This window comes from Prinia subflava, chromosome 13, assembly GCF_021018805.1.
Source record: "Prinia subflava isolate CZ2003 ecotype Zambia chromosome 13, Cam_Psub_1.2, whole genome shotgun sequence".
NCBI classification, from domain to species: domain Eukaryota; kingdom Metazoa; phylum Chordata; class Aves; order Passeriformes; family Cisticolidae; genus Prinia; species Prinia subflava.
This window is the reverse complement of record NC_086259.1, coordinates 1,562,540-1,582,914: the sequence shown is the minus strand read 5'-3', so window position 1 is coordinate 1,582,914 and position 20,375 is coordinate 1,562,540. Positions and strand designations below refer to the sequence as shown.

The 20,375-nt window shown below is 46.0% G+C and overlaps 1 pseudogene; it reads left to right on the top strand.

The window, feature by feature from the left end:
• The first annotated feature begins 38 nt into the window (after window positions 1-38).
• Window positions 39-12,538, top strand: LOC134557834 (thymidine kinase 2, mitochondrial-like; annotated as a pseudogene).
• The last annotated feature ends 7,837 nt before the right edge of the window (window positions 12,539-20,375 follow it).

Sequence of the window (20,375 nt, the reverse complement as noted above, 5' to 3'; positions counted from 1 at the left end):
CAGCCCCGCCTCAGAGCGCCTCAGGGGCGGAGGAAGTGATGGGGCGGCGGCGGAAGGGCCGGAGCGGGGCGGAGCCGGGTCCGGTGCGGGTCCGGGCGGCAGCGGGATGGGCAATGTGGCGGCGGGGCGCGGCCTGGGCCTGGGGCCAGCGGGGCGCGGGCAGCGCCGTCCCCGGCCCCTCAGCGGGCGGGCCCCGCGCCGCTACCGGCCGTAAGTGCGGGGCGGAACCGCGGGGAGGGGACGGGACGGGCCCGGCGACCGCCCCTGAACCCGGCTTCGGGTCAGTGCGAGCCCTCGGGATGCGCTGGAGCGGCTTTGGGGGAGCGGGAGCGGGGTCAGACCCGAGAGCTGGATCAGACCCGAGAGCTGGATCAGACCGAGAGCTGGATCAGACCCGAGAGAGGGGTCGGACCCGGGAGCGGGGTCGGACCGTGCAGCGGCTTTGAGGGAGCAGGACCGGGTCAGACCCTGGAGCGGCTTTGGGGCAACAGGAGCGAGCGGGGTCAGATTGGAGCTCTGACCGGGGGTGACCGCCGAGCCCGTCCCTGCCTTCCTGCCGTGCTTGGCTGGGTGAAGGGTCTCGTAAGCTCAGCTTGGCTTGGACAGTGTTTTTGCCCTGTTTTGAGGTGTAAGGTGCTTATTTTGGAGCTGCTCTGTAATCCTCGCTCTTACCCGCCGGACCTGTGAGGCCAGTGGGTGCTGCGCCAGCTGGTCTTTCTAAAATTCATTTTTCCTCTACGCAAACCCGCTGAGGAGCAGCAGATGTAGCAAAAATGTGGTGAAAGTGTGAGCACTCAGCGTTGGACTTGGCAGCGTCAGGGACAGCGTTCAGCTTCAGCTAAATCTGTGTCAGTCGGTGCCACAATGTGTCTGCTACATGACCCAATAATTACCTAGAACCTTGAAGGTTGATAATTTAGAAAATAGTGTCATGTTAAGCCATAGGGAACCTAACAATGTCCTAGAGCGTCTCACATTAAGAGGCTCAGTATAACTAAGTTATTAAGACCACTTTGATGTTAACTGTTGTTTATTTCCATTCTAGATAAGCATCTGATTAAAAAAGATGCTAGAAAGAGAATTGTAAGTATTTGCATTTTGTTCAGAAAGCAAAATAAACAGTGCAGCCTCTTTCATTACAATTCAGTTATAATCTGAGTGTGTGTATTGGCAAGCGTAGGCCATAGCTGTGTCACTGTAGTGGTGGGTCTGTCACTGGGTCATACTCTTTGCTGGTCTAGTTGTGAAAATTGTAATAAAATTGTGAGAGATGTGTGCAAAAGTTGTTAGGAATAAAATTGTGAGGGCTTGTGTCAGGACAGGTGGCATTTTGGGTTCAGTGTTGCATGTGTAGCCTTGCCATTGCCTTATATAACTCTCTTGGGCTATAAATCATTTTAAGGCGGTTGAAAAAAATTCTCTTAGCTTATTTTAGTTGTTTAGGTTTCTGAAGATAAAAATGTGAGCCCACTTAAGGTTTAAGCCAGCTATACAATGGATGCTGAAATGACTACTTCAGCTGGCACTTGTTTGAAGCTGGTAGTCAGGTCTCTGAGGTGGGTGGTGGCAGAGTGAGGAGCAGCAGTGACCCACTGGAACCCCCGGGCTCCTGGGAGGGGGGAGGAAGCTGTAAGCAGGGCAGGGGCTGGCTGTGGGGGTAGCAAGGAGGGAAAAAGTGCTGCTCTGGGAGAGTCACAACATCCAAACAGATCGCCAGTGCCTTCCCATGAAATAATCCGTTCCCAGGGTAGGGAGCTGGCATGTTGGAACGGGCAGGGTGCATTTCTAACACACTGTTCACTGTTCAAAGTGACTCTGTTTTTCACCAGATCTGTATCGAGGGCAACATTGCGAGTGGAAAAACAACATGCCTGGATTATTTTGCACAAACTACCAGCACTGAGGTACTGGATGCACATTTCTTTGTCCTTATTTCCATCACTGAGCAGCTGCTTGTCTTAGATCCACCGTGTCCTTGGGTGTGTGAGGAGGGAGCAGCAGGGGGCTGCTGGGGCAGCAACCCAACGTTTTATAGGCAAATTGCAGCAGAGAAATGTAGATCACATGTGGTATGTATGTACAGGATGCCAAAATCCCAGTAAAACCCGTGAATCAGAGTTTGTACCTTTATAAAGTAACAGCAACTCGCAGAGCGTGGGCATGTTTGGACTTGCCTGTTTGCCATTTCACGTCACTGAAATCTTAGATGGGTGTGGTAAAAGCAAAGTAAAGAATTATTATGTAAAAATACCTATGCCATGTAACAGAGATCCCAGTGAATAGATGGCTTTTTTAAAAGAAGGAACATCTGTTAGAACTGGTTCAGGAGACCTCTTAGACTGATCCGGTATTTGATTTTGTGTTGCTTAGAACCAGGTTAGGGGAAGGGCAGGCTTGTTGTATTTTAAACAAAATCAAGGTCGAACCTTGATTGAACAATTGTTTTTGTACAACAGTTATTAATGCTTTCCCCAACAGACCTGGCAACACATTTTGTAATAATTTTTAGGAGTCCTCCTCGAAATGCTGGGTTGCCAGATATTATTTGGTAATTTTACAGGAATTGTCCTTATGAAGTAATTAACTGTTAATCCAAAGGATAACAGACTTTAATTTGCATACCATGCAACATTTTTAAGTAGTTACTTAAATTCCCTGGCTGATGAGATTCTCCTAGGCCTGACTCTACAGTATTATTGCAGATTTAGACCCTGTTTGAACCAGGCAAGTCTCTTGTGATTTTACCTATTCAGGGTAGATGCTTTTCTGATTCATTTTGTAAAAGATTTGAATACATTCTGTTTGTTAGAACACATTGTGGTAGAATGTGGTAGCACTCTGGTCCTCTTCCTTTGCTGGCAAGCGTTACTTTCTGAGAAGTTAATTTGTAAGGGGATGGGCTTGTCACTGAAATGCGAAGTACTCTGCTAAGCTGTTCTTTCCCTTACATCACATTGATTTTGACTCCAAAAAAAAAAAATTCTCTCCAGGCGTATGAGGTAGTCTAATCAGCATTTAAAAATGCTAAGAATATGTTGGGTATTGACATTTCTCTATTTTTAGCAGTGTTCATTATTACCTTTTACGTTACAGAATTCAGTACTGTTTTTTTAAGTCTGATGAGTTTCCAATACAAGTCCTGAATACTCTGATTTACTGCTCAAGTATTCCTTAAAAATAGTTGTACACTTGTAGGGTCACATTAAGTATTTTGAATCCAAGATGCATTGAACATGGAGTTATTCTTTTTAACCAGGTTTTGAAGGAACCTTTGACCAAGTGGAGGAATGTTCGAGGTCACAATATACTGGTAAGTGGCAGAAATTATTTCTGCAGTTACAGTGGCTGTTCTTTTAGCAAGACGTGTAATGGCTTTTTATCAGCCAGCAAAACTGCTCCAAAAGGTGTGATCCAAACATTACACAGCAAAAATTAAAGCTCCACAAAGCAAAAGAGCTTCTACTGTGATTAAGACATGCATATAATAGAAACATGGCATATAAAATGTGCTTTTGGCAAGGACTGGGTGTCCAGTGGGGTGTGAATTAAAGCAATTCCCAGGAAGGTGAGCCCTGAGTGTGGCAGTTCTTTCTAAATGTGCTTATGCCTGTTTCAAAGAAGGGCAGGATGTCACTCAAGGTGAGGGGTGGATCTGGTCAGTTAATGTTGTTTGACTGGAGTTCTTTGAATAACTCTGGTGCCCCCAACATAAGAAGGACATGGAGCTGTTGGAGCGAGTCCAGAGGAGGCCACGGAGGTGCTGAGGGGGCTGGAGCACCTCCCCTGTGGAGCCAGGCTGGGAGAGCTGGGGCTGCTCAGCCTGAGAGGGGAAGCTTGTGTGGAGACCCCAGAGCTCCTTCAGGGTCTGAGGGGCTGCAGGGAAACCAGAGAGGGACAATTCCTCAGGAACTGCAGTGACAGGACAAGGGGAAAAGGGGACAAATTGAAAGAGAAGTAGTTTAGGTTGGATGTATGGAAGAAACTCTTTCCTCTGAGGGCGGGCAGGCCCTGGCACAGGGTGCCCAGAGCAGCTGTGGCTGCCCCTGGATCCCTGGCAGTGCCCAAGGCCAGGTTGGGCACTGGGGCTGGGAGCAGCCTGGGACAGTGGAAGGTGTCCCTGCCATGGCAGAGGGTGACACTGGATGATCTTTTAAGGTCCATTCCAACCCCTTAACACTGTATGAATCTGTGATCCTGTGGCTGCTGCAGATAAGGAAAATTCAGCTCAGTGAGGCGTTGAGGGCTTCTGTTGACCTTTGGGTGGCCGAGGCTTCTTGGAACTGTTGCCCCGGGGCTGTCCCTGGGTCCCAGCTGCAGTTGCACACCAACCCTGCCGTGGTGCTGGAAGTGGTCCCTGCTGTCAGTGCTGTGCTTGGGGCTCAGCCCTCTGCACAAACCCCGTGGTGGCTGAGGAGGGATCTGCGGTCCGCCCTGTGGACACAGCCCAAGCCATACTTGCCCTGACACGTGTTAAATACCATCAGTGTTAGCACAGGCCCCCTGGAGGAGTAAATTGTCCCTCCTAGGAGTTGCTGATGCCTTTCTGATTGTTAGTAAAGGGTGGGGCACGTGTTGCACGACACCACAGCAGCCTCGGAGCACTGGGAAAGTCTGGTCTTGGCAGGGAGAAAAGGAGAAGGTCAGACCTGTGGGCTGAAGCTGTGCTGCTGGCTTAAAACTTGTCACCTCAGCCAACAGACACTGAATGATGTTTTATTTTGAGTGAGATCCTTTCTCTGCTGTGCAGGATAGATTGTTTCTTGTAAGTTCTGTGTGTGTGTGGAATTGCAGCAGTCAGAAAGTGGAACAGCTACCTGAGAGCTGCTCTGAGGATCCTTTGGGAAGAACAGCTGCCTGTTAACCTTTTCTGAGGCCCAGACCATACTTAGAACTCTGTATGATATCTGGATGCACTGGGTGTACTGAGAGTCTGTCAGTGCACAAAAATAGAGTAGTAGATAGGGGTTTTTTTCATTACTTGGTTCTGACTGTTCTATGTGCAGAGTAACTAATTCCTGCTGACTTCAACCAACCTCCCACTCAGTGTCTGTAGGGACAGGGCCATAATTGTACATTAACTGTCCATTGTGGAGAGCAAATGATCACTTAATTCTAATCAAACCTGATGTCAGCTATTTTAGTGTGCTTCTTAGAGCAACGCTGTTGTAGGGCAAAAGCTTCCTAATAACCCAAACTTCCTGTTGTGCTGTTTGTCCTAACAAGTGTCCATCTGTCCTGCTTCCATCTCTGACCCCAGGGCTTAATGTACCAGGATGCATCGAGGTGGGGAATAACTCTGCAGACCTATGTCCAGCTAACCATGCTGGAGCAGCACACCAGGCCCATGGTAAGGAAACTTCTTCTTTTAATTTTAAGAGTAATTAGATGTGGTTAGGAGTGCGAAATCCTTTTAACCTTGTATTCAAGAGTTAAGGTGCTGTGTGTGTTCATTCTTTGTTCCTGCAGTGAGTAAGGATTTCTGTGGGGCAGACATTGATATGCTCAGCATGTGCTCTGGGGGTAAAACTTCTGCCTCCTGCTTGCTCACAACTTCCCCAAACTGATCCTGCTGTTTGGGCACAACTTCTGGAGCTCGGCTTGCACAAATCTCTTCCTCATTTCATGTCAGTGACTTGTCTGTGATTTCATTATTTTGAATCTTTGGCAAACACCAAGTAACCTTATGTTAGAATTCATAGTACTGCTTTGTGCTGTCTAGAACAAATTTAGCCATTGCTTCTTCTATTTATGCAAAATACTTCCACTACCGTTTTCTATTGCTTTTTCAGGTGGTTTACATCCTTTTTTTCCTTGTATTTGTTCCTTTTTTTTTTAAATTAAATTTCACATCCTGCCTTTTTTATCAAGATTTCTTCATTCTTTTCTCCTTCAAACACCTTTTGTTACATTCTATGCTGTCTTCCATTCCCTGATTACAAGACCTGGTCTTACATGCCATGCTTATATTTTACTGATTGTTCTTATGTTCTGTTTTCTAAGCTTGTGTTAGGGCAGACTTTTAGCAGTGCCAAATATGGAAGTGGCACATATAATCATTAGGGTTTTGGAAGAGGTGTTTTTCCAAGACACAGAAATCCTGTTCTGTTGGAGAGGTTCATTCAAGAATTCCTGAGGATCTCCCTGTATTTCAATTTAAGCTTTTTTTTGTCATTTGAGCCTTGCTGGAGCTATTTTTGCTTTGTTAATGTGCAGAAACCTGGGTGAGAAGTTGCTCTGCCAGGCCCAAGAGTGTCAGAGGATCTCCCTGCTCCCACATGAAGTAGTGGTGGAACACATGAAGTGCTGGCTGAGGCCAGGGCTCTGTCAGCTGCAGTTACTTATTTTTAAAGTCCTGTTTCCTTGCTTGAATGTCTGATGTCAGCCCTGTGCTGTCACCCAGCAATGCATGAGATGGAGCAGCTATTTGGGGAGCAACAGTTCCCATTATCCTGCAGATCCTAAGTGGGTTGCTGCTGTTTTGTACCCTGAGTTGGCTCCCACTTAGCTTTGAGCTGGTGTCTGAATAACAAATTAGAGTAAGATCAGGAGTCCTTGTTTGTTTTGGGGTTCCCACCCTCCAAGGAAGTTTGTTTCTCACTAGATTCTGAAAATTGTGTTTCCTATGTGCCACCTGAGTCTGCAGAGAAGCAAGCATGAAAATGTACAGGGTGAAGTTCTGTGTTGCAGATTTCCCCCATAAGGATGATGGAGCGGTCGATTCACAGTGCAAAACACGTTTTTGTGGAAAACTTGTATCGAAGGTATGGGATGTGGCTTTCTACTTTATTTTCTTGGATTAATTATTTAAAATGTATATCTAATCAAATGATAATTCCTTTGGTAGTGTGCATTTTAAGGGGCCTGTGCAATCTGCCAGTTCTGTGTTGGAGTGGCAGTGTGTTTGGTATGGGTGGTGCTGCCCACTTCCTGTAGGACTCTGGAAAACCTTTTTCAGCACTGCTCCTGAGTATTTAGAACTCAGTGTTGTTTAGACACCATCTATTGAAGTGATCTGCTCTCCAGCTGAATACCCGAATCTTGCTTGACTCAAACACACGCTGAACAGGTAAAAAACCACAAGGATATAAAGAATAAGGCTGCAGGAGGGAGAGAACTGGGCTGCGTTAGCCAGCCTGGCACCCTGGATTGGCATTTCTTGCAAGCAGGGACTCAAGTCCTATGCCCTTGCACAGAATCAGGATTGACAGGATTAAAAAAGACTGCGAGCTTTGGTAGGCTGTGAGTAAAGCAAGAGCAATTACCTGCCCTAGGTATAACTCACCCACCCCAAACTAACTGCGGTAGTGCAGGAATCAGGGTTTTGTTTGGTTGTTTGGGATGCTGACCTTATGCCAGCAGTGTCTGCGACAGATGGGTTTTAGTGGGTTTTTCAGTGGCCCGGAGGGACAAACCCGGTTTGTGCCACAAGGTGTCACCCACGCTGCACGAGTGTCATCCCTCTCTGCCGCGGGACCGCCTTTGGCACTGGGGAGAGACTCACATCATTCATCCCAGTCCATACACAGTGCAAGCAGCCCAGAATAGCCTCCTTTTTAGATGCTGATTTCTTTTTAATGTAGACAAAATGCTTTGTTCCCAAAGATTTAGTTGCTATTAGGCTACATCTGTTTGTGTCAACTCTGGGAATTAATTAAATAATAATAACATTTTTAAGGGCCTCTAAGATGTTTTGTGACCTCAGCACTTTTCAAATGTTGGAAAAAAGGCATTTGCTTTGTTTTGTTACAGCAAGCTAGAATGCCGCAATGCCTCCTGCAGCCACTGGCTCTCGCCCCGAGCTAGCCCAGGCACTGGGACAAGGCGCAGCCTAGGGTCAGTCTGCAGGCAGGGCGAGCAGAACTGACTCCTGTGGGCTCTGTGTCCCTGAAGGGGCTTAGGAGGGATGTGCTGAAGCAGCAAGGCAGAGGAAAAAGGAGGACCCAGAAATGGTGCAGCAGAGAAGGTTTATTAGCCTCGCTCTGAGCCCAAATCTGGACCCAGACACTGGTCGTGCACAGAGTTTTAAGGGGGACAAAAGGGGAGGGGAAAGGGGTGGGGTTGGCCGCCTCCGGCCAATGGGATACAGTCTCTAGGGCAGACAGGGGAGGGAAAAGGCACTTCGGACTAATCACAGAGAACTGGGAGGGGAAAACCAAAGGCGGGAAGGGTGATGGACACTTAACTGTAAGGTCTAAAAATATCCCCTTGTGAGGGAGAAGGAGAGAACAAAGGAATATTAATTAGGGGGGGGTAGGAGTACATAGAACTGAATTGTACAAAGAATACAAAGAACCAAGCTTTACATACAACATCAAAGATAAAAGGAACATGCACCACCACACTAGAAGGCAAATGATAGTACCAACAGCAAGCCAAAAGAAAAAGATGTGTTTTAAAAGGATTATAAATAAAACAAGGAATGCTTGAGGAATGTATGAAAGTAGCTAGTTTGTGACACATTAAAAAATGAGTCAATCTGGCTGTGTTAGGTATGTTTTAAATGTGTGCACACGAGTGTGCAGGGTGTGCCGTAGGTGAGCTCTGCAGTTCAGTGTCCCTCTGAATCCATCACTAGTTATGATAGAAAACTTGCTCAGCTCGTGTTGGGCTTAGGCAGTAAAAACGTGACTTGGTAGGAGTCAAATGTGAGCAAACTTTGGAAATTTAAACATCATTTTGTGCCTTTTATATTCCCTGTATCTTTATGGACCTTGAGCCAGAGTCCTCCCAGGGAAAGCAGAGGTGTGTTGTCTGCAGGGCAGGTCAGTGCAGTATTGACTTGGAGGTATCTGTCTTTTAGGGTAAGAACAGTGGAGCTTTTTCTTATTTCCAGTTGCTTTTAACTTTCCTGTTTCCCCGTGTGTCCTGGAGAAAAGTAGCACAATGAGAGTCTGGCTGATGTAGATCCCTGCTACCCAGAACTGATGTGTTGGAAGAGCAGCAGTGACCAGTGTTACCCCATTTCTGGATGGCAGATCAAGAGGGGAGGTGGTGCAAACAGGGGTTTTGCTTTTTTCCATATTTAGGGAAATGGCTTTATTACTTTTGCTCAGTTTTGCAAATGACCAAAGCAAGCTGTCAGGGGACTGGTTTAGAAATCTGTGGAATATTTTTCTTCGGTCCTATTTCAAATGGCATAACTAGTCTTAATTACTCAGCTGGAGAGCACAGGAGCCTCCCAACTCCATCTTTTTTACAATTTTTATGTTGCAGAAGCATTTAGGAAAGAGTATGGAGTATGTGTTACTGTCACCAGTTTTGAAGAGAGGATACTGTAAAATTAGTAATATTTGACAATCAGAATATGGTATTAAGTGAAAATCGATTCACTAATAAAAACATAGTATGCGATTCTTAACGTGTCCTCAGTAACTCCCTTTTACTTGAGTTGCCTGATACTTTATTTGTTGCTGAGATAACTTTGGGGTCTTTGTCTCCAACATTCTGTGCTCCGAGTTCAGAGTTCTAGTTAAGCATATTGGATATTTCACTACTCTTTCCACAAATATTTCTTACAGTGGGAGTAAATTTATCTACACATTGACATTATATTTTTTGCTGCATTTCACTGTGGCTTCTGTAAGGAATTATTGGTGCTGCTCAGTAAATCCAGCCCTTCTGGTGACAGGCCCTGGGATAGATTTGAACTGATACTGATACAGAGAACCTGAGCAATAAATATCGTTGAGTACTTGAAAAAAAAAAAAAGAGAGAGAGAGAAAAGATTTGGTCTTTCTATGTTATGAACAATGGTTTGTGTGGCCTTCAATTTGGGTGGGCATAATGCTGGCCTTTTCATAAATGATGAGTAAATGGGGAGGGATTCTGGTCTGGTGAGCAAAATGAGAGTTTGGAGTTGATCTCTGCATGATGCTAAGTGAGTGATTTGTGCCTCTTGTGTTTGTTCAGTGGAAAAATGCCAGAGGTGGATTATGCTGTCCTGAGTGAATGGTTTGACTGGATCCAGAACAACATCGATGTTTCAGTGGATTTGATAGGTAACATCTTGGTGGCTCTGGAGGGCTGTGTTTGTGGGTGGGTTTCCCTTCTGGGAGAAGCAATACTTCTTGTTTCTTGGCTCATAGATAATCACATTATTCAGTATAAAAGTGGACACCATCAGACAGCTTGGGTTTGTGGGTGGTTCCTGGGTTGACTCACAGCAGTGCCAAAGGGGAGGTCTAGTGGTGGTACCCAAGCCAGGATCCTTCCCTTCTGTAGTTTGTGAAGTGAGTTACTTCTTTGCTTTTAAAGAACTACTTCTTTGCTTTTAAATAACTATTAAATTTTTTATTCCGGCAGTTTATTTGCAGCCATCTCCTAAAGTTTGTTATGAGAGGCTATAGACACGATGCAGGGAAGAGGAAAAAGTCATTCCTCTGGTAAGGAGTTCCTCTGATATATGTGCTTATAATGAGCTTTGAAAATGGAATGATTCCAGTCTAAATACTAAAATTGTATCCTGAGTATACTGCCAAAATGTGGTGCAGCTGTTTCTACTGCAAAGTAAACCCTGAGTATTGAATTTTGATTTATTTAAAAAATAATGATCTGTCATGCACGCTGACTCTCCCAGGTGTTCTGTTGTAGTAGTCAGTGCACTGTAGCTGACTTGAGGTGCAGTATTAATCCTCTGGTAATCTTCTCTAAGATGTGAAAGTCAATTGCCTTTGTACCATTGAATGGCACAAAAGCACCAGGTGAAGCACGGATAGCTGGGCTTGCAGGTGCTGAGATTTCCTGGGCACTTTGTAGTCTGCTCCCTCCAGGATGTTTGTGCATGAAAAGTGTCTCTTGCTGTGGCTGAAAAGAAGCAACTCCATGAGAATTGTGAGCTTGGGAATCTGCTTTGAAACAAATGGTGGTGATGGAACAGTGACTTTCTGTGCCAGTTTACAGCACGGCCCTTCATGCCACAAGGCTTCTAAAAAAGCCTGAGCAGACATAAATGCAGTTCCCTCTGCAGCTCTGGGTGGGTGGCTCAGGAGGAGCAATTGTCAGTAGAAGATCTGTGCAAAGAGCTAAATTTTGGGCCCAGTGAAATTTTGCCTGCCTTGAGAATAAATCCCCTGTGATGGATTTGAAGAGCTTTTGTGTTATTTTGCAGCTCTGCTGAAGAGGAGGGGAGCAGTTCTGAAAGTGAAGTGGTCCCCATGAAGCAAAAAACCAATTGGTGGCAGGCAGAAGAGCTTTTAGAGGAAACTGAGTTACCAGAAAGTGAACTGGGAATTTCAGGGAAATGTATTGACACAGAAAGTGCCCCCCATACATATTCTTAGCAGCCTTGCCCTTCTTGTCCTTACCTTGTAGTATTTTCCTCTGTAAAAATCTTGAACCACATTTTACCTGTGGGAGAGCATCATGGTTGCTTGATCTTAAAAGGAGCTGAGAGCCCTGTGCTTCTGTGAGCTGTGTCTTTGAGGTCTTCCTGGAGTTAAACTTTATACTGGGAATTAACATTTCTCAAAAACCTTCTGATGCTTTTTATTTTTTTGTTAGCGGAAGATATGTGTTGCAGGCTTTTATATGTGTCTCTTAACTGCTTCCCAAATGGATAAGGATTGCAATGTGTGTGTCATCCCTGGGCATTTGTGTTATTCCAGTGCCTCTTTTCTAGGAATATTTAGAGGCTATTCACGAGCTCTATGAAGAGTGGCTCATTAAACGTGCACTGTTTGAAGTTTCCTGCCCAGTACTTGTGAGTATTATTTTAATTATAACCAATTAGGCATGTGGGGGATTGTGCTTTCTGAAATAACAGGAGTGTTGTTCAGTGGTAAAAGTAAATAAATCTGCTTTTCTGATAACCTTTGGAGAAGGACAGCCTCAGACAAATGTGACAGCTGTTGGTGTAGAGCATAAAAGTGGGGTCTGCCATCTCTGCAGTGGAATTTGAGGGGCTGTTCACTGGGATGGCTTGAAGGATCAGCTGTGTAGCTTTCAGGGAATGCCAAATTCCCAGCAGAAAGCAGCTTGGGCAGATCTGTTGGAGTATCCCGGCTTGGCTGCACTGGTAGTCCTGTTCTGTACTGTTCTGCTCAAGAGAAACCAAGTTCTGTGGTGTCAGTTATTTCCAGTGTTTCATCTTCTTTCCAAGGTCATTGGAGCTGACCATGACGTGCAGAAAATGATTGAGAAGTACGAAGAAAACCGGGACCAAATACTGAACCCACCGAACAGACAACACCATTTATAAAGCCCGTGGCTGTTGTATCAGAAATCATCTACTGAAGTCTGAGTTAGTATTTTTAGTATTTAAATATAATGGCTATTGTTTTTGCACTATGCTTTGTAGAATGCTATGGACTTACAGCTTTGAAATGATCAGATGCCAATCAGGAACAGAACATGAGCCAGTTCTCTTTGTGTTTTTAGGTTTTCCATCAGTTTTACTGTGTCAGTTTTGTTCAGCTGAAATACGGCTGTTTCCCTCATTTCCCACTTTGCTGCTGCTTCCCAGAAGTAACTTTAATGTCTTCTTTTTTTCCCTAAAGACAACTGTTTTTGTAATTTGAAATAAAGGGTTTATTACAATGGCCTCTGAGGAGGGTACCTGAGGTTTCTCTGAGTGGGGTGAACGGGGTACCCAGCCCCGAGTGGCCGCTGTGTGCAGGGGGAGGTTGGTTTGACAGAGCTGCCAGCCCGGCCCTGGAGCCCAGCAGATCACCCTGAGTGTGAGCACACGGCACGGGCGGGACAACCCCAGGACAGCCACGGGATCAGCCCCAGCCAGGCTGGGTTAGGAGGGGCAGGTCCTCCCTGGAATTCACAGAGCCTTTGGGCCCCTCTCCCCTGGCATCTCCTGGAGAAGCTGCAGCCCCAGCTTGGCCAGGGCTGTCCTTGGCTGGGATGGGAGCTGGCTGAGGGCCGGGCCCAGAATGGTGGGAATGGGATCCCCCTGGTGGGAATGGGGTCCCTTGCTGGGACCAGGGCTGCTCCACACCTCTACTGACGGTGTGGAGGAGGGCACTGAGTTTACCCCCGGCTAACTGGGGTGATACCCACTGCCTGGAATGGGATCTGGAGGGCGGGAAGGCCCTGCTGAGGGCCCTGGCCAGGCTGGGTGATGTGCCAAGGCCACTGCCACGAGGTCCAGCGGGGTCAAGGGCCAGGTCCTGCACTTCAGCCACAATGACCCCCTGCAGCTGCAGGGGGATGTCTGGACGTGACACTCAGTGCTCTGGGTGGGTGACAGAGTGGTTGGTTACAGGCTGGACTCAATGACCTCTGAGGTATTTTCCAGCCTCAGTGATTCTGTGATTTTTGAACAATTGAATTGCAGTAAAAAGGAGGGGTGGAGCTCTTTGGGTTCTTTTCTGTTCAAATACAAAAATACCACAAAGTATGGCAGGCAAGGGTAAGAGTAGGTACTGGAAAGATCTCAAAGCAATGAGGCTGGATTGTTGGAATTTTGATGTCCCTGGTCAGGTCAACGTCCACTCTTGGTCCCTTGGGGTGGTACCCACCAAACAAAAACTTGGTGGTGTGGATAGTTGAACCTTCCCCAGTTTTGTATGTTAAATCCCAGTTGGACCCTCCAGAGAAAGTAGGACTGTATAAGCAAGTGAAAGTAAGTGCTCTGAAGGACTGTGTCAAGAAGAAGAAGGACAGACGAGAGAGAAGATTTTAAAGAGAGACTTAAGGAAGTGAGAGAGGGAGCTGGAAGAAGGACAATAAAGAGAGGGCTTTTTGAGATAGGGCAGAGTTGAAGGACATATGGGTGGTTTACCGAGTGGAATGGATTTAGATATGTGAAAGGAAAAGAAGGATTGGTGGGTCCAATACTGTTGTATGTTCTGTATGCCATTGTCTGTTCTATGTACCTTCCCCCCTAATTGAAATTCATAAGTTGCTACATCCTCCCTACAAGTCCCTATTCTTAGCTCCCCTTGGTTACATGTTTCTTTCTCCCTTTTCCCGCCACTGTGTTCTCCCTCCCCCTTCCCCCAATTGGTCCAAGGCTTGCAACCCCTCCCCTTTTCTCCCTAGTAATAAGTTTCCATTGGTGGCCACAAAGGGGAACTCCCATTTCTCCTCCCCTTCCCTGAGAGCTTATAAGCCGGTGCATTTCTTTGTTCTGGGTCCAGCTCCGCCTGGCCCTGACAGTGTTCACTGGGATTAAAGTTACTGTTTTACTGTCTGGCTGGCTGGATCCTCCTTTCTTCCTCTCTGCTTCATCGCTCGATACTTCTTGTCACCTAGAGGCTTCCCTCAGGGAAAAAGAATCCACGAAGGCTGACTCCTCAGTGAGTGCTGAGGGGCAGCCCAAGATTACACTTGCTCCGGTGCCTGGGCTAGCACGGGGCGAAGCCGAGGGGCTTCAGTATCGGCACCGCGACAGTTCAGAGGGTTGCAGACATTCCATTTAGCATGGGAACAGCTGTATCCCTCCCCAGGGAAATGCTTCCTCTGTCAGCTGTGACCCTGAGGGCCATGCAGAGCCTTTGGGTGGGGCCTCCCTGGCAGGAGTCAGGGGCATTTGGAGGCCTGGGTGGTGTCAATGCCCCTCTGGCTCTTGCCCACTCGTGCCCCTGTGCTGTGTGGGCACCATGACCTGAGCAGAAAAGTGGCTCCAGGAAGGTGCTGCCCTACCCTCTGCTCCTTGGTTCCCCTTTCCAGGCACATCCTGAGTGGCCATCAGGTGCCTGAGGCACAGCAAGGCATTGACTCCTTCCTGCCCAGGCTTTACACAGTTCATACCAGAAGCAGGATGTTCATTATTTTATTATTGGAGGAAGCAAATGAAGTGCATTGAGTTAAAGTAGCTTTGTTAAACAGATCTTACCAGTTTGAAATGGTGTTGTGCTCTAATCCTGTCCACATGAATGCAAGCTCATTGAATTCAGGAAGTTCTTTCTGCTCTGCAGGACATCACAACATAACTTAGTTCTGAAGAGAACTGTGCACTGGTAGTCCCACTGAATTCACTGCAAAACATTTAAAAACCCCTCAAAACACAGTTTTTGTAAGTGATTGCAGAAAGGTTGCAAGGGGTTTTTTCAGCTAGCTTTTCACAGAGAGCTTATTTTATTTGTGTTCATGAGATCCCCAGCCCTGCTCTGGCTGAGCTGAGGAGCTGTGAAAATACAGGGTGCATGGGACACTGTTACTCTCTTCAAACATTTCTAAAAAAATTCTAAAATGAATTGATTTCTTAATTGGTTTGCATTCTTTTACTTCTTTTTTTAAAGAAAAACACAGGTGTTTTTTGGGTTTATATCACTATTAGTTTATTATGACCTGTAAGTACTTGGCAAGTCCGTAGAGAAAACCAGTGGGGGTTTCATTCTTGGACTTGTGAAAGGAAGTGCTGAGTTGCCCTTCGCTTGTGCTTCACCCTCTGGGTGTTGCCTTTAAGGGAATCCTTTCAATGCAGCACTCAGACTGCTCTCACATTGATTTTTGGGGTCATTTTCAGGGAATGATCCCAGAAGTACAGAATGTTTTCCCCCTACTGGTTCTGGTTGGTTTAGCTGGAACAAGCAAGGCTTCGTGAGCACTTTGATCACTTTGTACAGACATTTGTCAGGCACTTAGTGCAGGATGGAAACATTCAGTTATGGGGCTTTGCAACAATATCTGATGGTGCTGCTTTTGGACAGCACTGCGTTTGTAGGGTTGTGGTTTGCCTAAACCGCATTACACTGAGAGAACCACACCCAGTCAGGAACTGCACCTCCTGTCCTGTTACTCCCATCTGGTGAGCTGTTTCTTTTCTAAATCACTGCAACTCAATAATGGTAAGTGCACAGAGAGCATTTCCTAATGAAGCACTAAAGCTTGTGATCCCAGGAATGCCATTCGGCTGCTCTGTTGTAAATCTTTAGAATTTGAGCTTAAAAGTAAGATTTTGTGTGCTAAGTAATTATCTTACTTATTGCAGCTTCTTTGTAGGGGGGATACCAGATATTCTTGACATCTGCTATTAAACTTTCACAACTTTTTCTTCTCTAAGAGTCCAAAAGAACGATTTCTTTGGAAATGCTTCTATACAATTGAAGCTCAGTCTCCTGCAGTTTGTTCTTAATTCTAATTTCACTATGGACATACAATTTGCATGGCACAGAAAATGTCAATGGTTTAGTACAGAGAATGTTACAGCCCAAAGGATGCCACTGTTACTTGTCAGGACACAGCCCTGTGAACACTTTTTGTTCCTAACACCCATTTCTCACAATCCACCCAGAGCTGAAGGCAGTCCTGTACCCTGGTGTTACCTTGGGCAAAGTTCTGTTTCTCCTACACTGCCGGAATCAGGGGATGACAGAATTGCAACCATTAGTTGTGCAAAAAGCAAATCTTTATATTTTACTTCCTGAGCTTTTTCTAGTCTAATCCACGTGCACTCCTCTGGATTTCTTCGGTGATGAAAGTCAATCATAAACAATTCAACAAAATTAATTCTGGCTAACTGTACATGAAAGGCATTTTTTAAGCATTCAAAACTGAGCTCCATATTAGTCACTGTGAAGAAAATGAACTCTACTCCAGCCCAAACCAGCACACATCTCAGTGCTACTGAAAAAGCTACTTGAAGCAGTATTAAAGTGTGTTTCTAGGTAACAAGTTGAATCCCAACAGAATCCCAGAATTTTTCGGGCTGGAAGGGACCTCTGTAGTTCACCCAGTCCGAGCCCTGCCCAGGCAGGGTCACCTGGAGCAGGTGACACAGGAGCATGTCGAGGTAGGTTTGGAATGCCCCGGAGAGGGAGACTCCACAGCCGACTCAGAGAGCAGCAGCTGCCCCTTGCGGGAGCGCAGGAACTCGCGTGGGGGGAGCAGCGAGCTCAGCCCGGGCGGTGCTGAAGCGCCCGCGGGCTCGGGGTCCTCCATGGCTGCGGCGGCGGGCGGGGTGGGCTGGGGCTGGGCTGGGCTGGGCTCGCGTTGGGCTCGGCCTGAGCTCCCGCCGGGCTCGGGCTGGGCGCGGGCTCAGGCTCGGGGTGTCTCCGGGTTAATGTTCCCCGAGATTCTCCTCGGGGTGGCCGTTCCCCGAGGTGGTGAAATCTTCCCCCAGGGTTGCTGTTCCCTGGGTATTTCCCTGGGGTTGCTGTTCCCCAAGATAATAAGGTTTTCTGTCTTCTCTTTGCCCTGAGCGTTTCACACCGAAGGCAGAGACGACACTGTGGGTCCAGCAGCTGAAGTTATCAAGGTTGTTTATTTCATATTATCTAACTGTTCTTGTTCGGCTTTGCAAGGCGTCCCCAGCAAAGCAAGACACGCCGTTGGACTGGCGCTGGGCTGCCGCTGGACTGCCCGGATCAGAGAGCCCCGTACCTTATGTACCGTACTCCCGACCCAACCACAGTCCAAGACGTATTTATTGTTTACAGAACATTACCAATACTAACTTGCTACGCTAACATGTCAGTTCTATTCTAAACCAATCTCTAAAGTCCAAATCAGCAAAAGATGGGGGATGAGAACAAGAACAAGGAAACTAGGGGCCACTCCCCAATTCCTCCATCTTGTCCTCTCAGCCCCGTATACTATGAATCCTAATCTCTACATGTATACTCTATAACAAACTACTATCTACTTCTAAATTCTTAGGATCTGTGATTCTTCCTTCATGTGAGCATTCACTTCCATGGATAGGAGCCAGAATCAGAGTCCTTCTGGGCTCTGTGGGAGGCTGGCTGACCCCCTTGTACAGATCCCAGACCCCCCTGTACAGCCCCCTGACTCTCCAGGGCTGTCAGAGGGATCCCCTGGACTCCAACAGGGGTGGGGGGTTGGCCGTGGAATTTTTTTTTAAATTTTTTTTTTTCCTCTCTGAAGGAGGGAAGCGGAAATCGTGACACTGCGGAAACGTGAAAAAAAAGTTTCAGCATCCCCAGCTGTGGGGGACGGCCCCAGCGCTCGCCCCAGCCCCGGGACAATGGAGCTGGGCCGCCACCTCCGCCTGTCCTGTGCTGCTGGAGCGACACCAGGGAGCCGGGGGGCTTCTGTCCCCGCCACTCTGAACACACCAAGCACAGAACCACCGGGCGCCTGGGGCTCCAAGGGGCCGCTGCAGGTAACCCAGGCCAAACCCCGCTCAAGGCTGAAATTTCAGGATTCAAATGCCTCGGCGAATGCTTTAACATGCAATTCACATGGCCCAACAAAATCTTTCCGAAGCATGGTTACTGGGTCATTACATTTTTACTTTTCTTTAAAATGTACATTACTTTAATGTACTTTTTTACACTTAGTAAATAAATAAGATTAATGCGCTTAAGCTCGTTTTTATTTTCTTTTTTATTAGAGAAAGACGACAACCATGAAAATAATTTTCGTACAGGTAAAAACACAATTAAGTTTAGAAAAACATGACAATTCTCTCTGAAGCTTTAACTGGTGAAATTGCAACGCTGAAACTGCATTTGGAAAAGTATGAAAACTTATGAATGGTACTTGCAGAAACATCAGTGCACAGGAAATTCAAAATCGAGTATGTGAAAATACTTTACTGTCTTTAAAAGACAGTGGGGAAACGGGATGGAGAACTCATTCTTTCACTAACACATCAATCTTAACTGGCAGCACTCCTTTCTCTTGCTTTCTCAAGGCTAATCTTCTCCGAAAGAAGAAATATGTCAACAAGGCAGAGAGCAAGCAATATAAGACTCAACACCTATAAAAATTATCATAAAATTAGTGCCCCCAATAAATCTTGAGCTTTTACTGTAGTGACTCATCAAGGTAGCAGTAAATACATCTTCCTAACTTTGTTCTGGGCTTGAAAACGTGTGTGATTTGAGACAGCTGATAAATCAAATAACACCCATATTTACATCCCATCAGCCTTTCAGAGAGCCTGCTCTGTTTGATGTTTGTGTCAGGCCTTGGAGATAGTGTGGTGCTCTCCTTGAAAGCTAAGCTAATGCTGCATTATGCCAGACAATGCTTTTATCCTTAATGAAATCCCCTCTGTCCCTTTAAGGATTGCTTATTAATGGGACTGGCCCTGAAAAAAGTCAAGGGGAAAAGTCAGTATTTGTGGAAACAAGCCCAGCAGGAAAATGCTCTTCTCCTCTGAAAGGGAAACATTCTCCAAACTGAATAAAATGCACTAAACTACTCAGAAAATAGACAACCTCAGGCAGGTAACTGGAAAAATGTGTTTGCAGAAGAGCCACTGAGTTAACTCACTCAGTTCCTGCCCTTCAGCCCCACCCCACATGCACACAGGGTTTTTTTCTGAAAGCACTGAATTATCTGATCAGGGGAGTTATTTTCAGGAGAGCTCTTGGGAGAGGACAGCTCAAGGCAGTTTGTGCCTCAGGAGAACTGGCTGGGGGTGATTCTGTCCCTCCCAGCACTGGAGATGTCCCATGTTCCACCCAAACTTGTGTTCCCAGCTACCTGCTCAGTCTCCTGCTCCCACCTTTAATTTCTGTGAACTTCACAACTGAGAATATAAATTCTATTCCAGCACAGTCAATCTATCACAAAGTCTCCTTTTTAGGATGCTGTTGCCAATGAAGCCATCAACTTTCCCCCCCACCATCTCCTAAGCTCAGTTTGAAAGACCTCTGTTGTAGGTTTGAGGTTTCTTTTGGTTTCTTGTCACATTTCAGCTTGTACTGTATCTTGTACTTCTAGAGACTTTTAAAACTGAGGGGTTTTCTTCCCCTCCTAGCTGTTTATTAAGGTTAATTACATTAGTTGCCATTTGAATTAAAAATATCAGTTACACAAACTATTAATTTGGTTAAATCTTAAGAAGATGAATTCTTACAATCACAGTATGAACAAAACCCCTTTTCAACTGACGTAATTCCTCAGTTTGTGTCAGAAACAAGAATGCACATGCCAGGAGGGAAGTACCAGCGTGTCTGTTAAAAAGCTTCAACTCTTTTTAGCAGGACTGTTGTAATTTTTTCTCAAATAGCCAAACTGGATAGTTCTAAAAGAGCTAGGGATTCCCCCACCTGGGATTTCAAGCTATGGGAGCAAATGTAGATTACTTAAAAACACTAGAAATTCTGAATGTTTCAGTACTTCTCTGCAGCAATTCCTAATTCTTGTCATCTTTAAATTAATAGTCATGGGAGGATTATTTTCTTTTTGTGAGATACACTTGAATGTACCTTGTTTGCTACTGCTGAATGTTCTTCCAAGACAGTTGTTTGCATGGTCCTTCCACAATGTCAGTGTACCAAGAGGTTCAAATCACTGCACTTTAAGAACTGAAATTCGTTAACAAGGTTCCTACTTACTCCTCCATCCATTATCCACTTGTTGGTCTTGATTTTTACTGCAGTCAAGCCCACAGGGATGAGAAACATCACTGACGTCCCCGACATGAAAATATCCTGAAACAGGTAGTGGAAGCAAAATATTTATTTGGAAATACAGGCCTGAAGGAGAACGTGGAGAGCTCCCAACAG